The 2,176-nt window shown below is 34.9% G+C and overlaps 1 long non-coding RNA gene across 1 annotated transcript; it reads left to right on the top strand.

The window, feature by feature from the left end:
• Positions 1–365: 365 nt before the first annotated feature.
• Positions 366–2,176, top strand: LOC110805538 (uncharacterized). Its single transcript, XR_002538037.2, has 2 exons — positions 366–504; positions 1,926–2,176. It is a non-coding gene; the product is annotated as an uncharacterized lncRNA (long non-coding RNA).

Raw genomic sequence — 2,176 nt, 5'->3', positions numbered from 1 at the left:
TCAAAGTTCCCACCCAACTCGATCCTGTGTATTCTGCAGTTGAGCAAAAGGGGGTTCGGGTATGATGAAAAAATGGCAGGTGAGTTGAAAGAGGAAGGCGGCCCAGTTGGAATATGGAGTGGATATTGTTGCGAAAAATATTTTATCATCTGCATAAAATAGAGAGAATGCGGTGGCATTGCAGAATGGGGAGGAGAAGAAGGACATTATGTTGTTATCTCTTCTTACAGGCAATCTCCTCTCTCTTAAATTCCATCAAAATTGTTAATCAAACTAATATTCACTCTTTCTGTAGCATTTTTTTTCGCGAAGTTATGACTCTTGATTTCATTTTGGTACTTTGAATTTATGTGGGTTTTGATGTATTTTAGTTTGGTTTGAAATTGGGCTTCACTTGGACGACTACGGAAAAAGGATCCTAGCTTGACTGCAGAAATGATTGCAGCAGTTTGGTGTCTACACTTTCTACAGACCACTCTCTTTATTGGTCATGGTTACATATAGGTATGTTTTATAAAGCTTCTTTACTGCAATTATGACGTTTTATGCTTGTGAAATTACGGTGTTTGATTGTGAGCTTTTGGTGTTTGATAATTGTGGAATTGTGGTGTTAGATGAATGTGAAGTTATGATATAATTAGGAAGTAAGTCCATAACTAGTTGTTCTGTTTGTAGCTGTTCTGTTATTCTGATCTGGTAGTAGCTGTTCTGTTTCTGCAAAGTGGTTCCTGTGTTCAGGCGTATTGCAGCAAGTTCTTTTGGCAGTAGCTGGTCTGTTCAGATTAGAATCTGCTGGTCTGTTCAGATTCTGGTCACTAACACCTCTTCCTGCTATTTCATTCTTATGACTGAAGTTTACAGCTTCATTTCTGACAATTTCTTTAGCCGATCCTCCACTATATCTCGGTCTCATACTTCTTTCTCCCCGATACTTTGCCTTATATGGCTCATCTAGATCTAGGAAGGGATAGCGGATAGGTTTCATGAGAACTATAAGAGGTCTTTCATCATCCCAACTATAAGAGTGTCACATTGCACTCCAAACTTACTAAGAATGTCATAAGTAGATAGTGTTCCTTGTACTGCAAACCAGCCTACAAACACACATTTTGGAGCAGCAGAGTTGTTGCATAAGAGTTTTTCCATGGTACCTTCACTATTTCTCCTCTTAGAGCATTGTATACCTATCTAATACAAAAAGTGTCTCTCTATAGCAGCCTAAAACTCGTGGCTTCCCTGCAAAATACGCAGTTGCAAACTTACTAAGTCTGTCAACAACGGAAAGATATACAAGTATCAAATGAAAACTCAGTTTGGGCTTGTAATTAAAATCTGACCTTTATTTTTCGTCTTATAAAGTTATGATTTTTGTCGTTGATCTACATATTTCTATCCTTTAAAAGAGCGACCATAAGTAGGATTTTTGTTTTCAACTTGTCAATTTTTCCATCGGGGAACTTACGATGTGTAGACTCGTTCTGCAAATAGATGAAACAGAAGATTATGACCAAATAAAAATACTGAATGAGCTGAACAAGGTGATTGTTCACAACTGAATAAGAACATGGAATGAGGAGGAGAATATTAGGGTTATTGAATGTTCTGTTGTCTGCATAATAGTCCGGAGAAGACATAGATTTGAAGCAAAAGCAGTGTATGAATTTGTTAAGTTCTGCTTCTGCTTTTTCCTGAAAGATCAACACTAGAATAAACACCATCTGATGCAAAATAGGTGTACAAACTAACACAATGGCAAATCTACTCTTTATTCTATTAAAACTCCTATTATCTGCTATTGTGTTTCTTCCCGTGCAGTTTTGTTGTGTGGTTTACAACCGTTGTTTTGCAGAATTGATCATATTATGTTATTTTAATTACAAGCATTAATTGTTCTATTATATTGACTATTATTTTTCTTTTTACAGGATGGTAATAGAAGGAGAATGGTAGATAAAAGGATGGCAGGAAGGGCATAGATTGAAGTTCCTTTGGATTAATTTTGAACAAATAAATTAAATACTAGATAGGTTTTAGATTGCTTGAACTATTATTTATTTTTAGAGATTCATTGGTTTTATTAATTGATGTATTTATATTATAACAATGATTTTTGTTAGTAGAATGATTGATATGGATATTTTATTTTAATAATAAGTAAAAATTAATTTGAAATAAA

Source organism: Spinacia oleracea, chromosome 6 (genome assembly GCF_020520425.1).
Source record: "Spinacia oleracea cultivar Varoflay chromosome 6, BTI_SOV_V1, whole genome shotgun sequence".
Classification (NCBI taxonomy): domain Eukaryota; kingdom Viridiplantae; phylum Streptophyta; class Magnoliopsida; order Caryophyllales; family Amaranthaceae; genus Spinacia; species Spinacia oleracea.
This window is presented reverse-complemented; position numbering and strand designations above follow the sequence as displayed.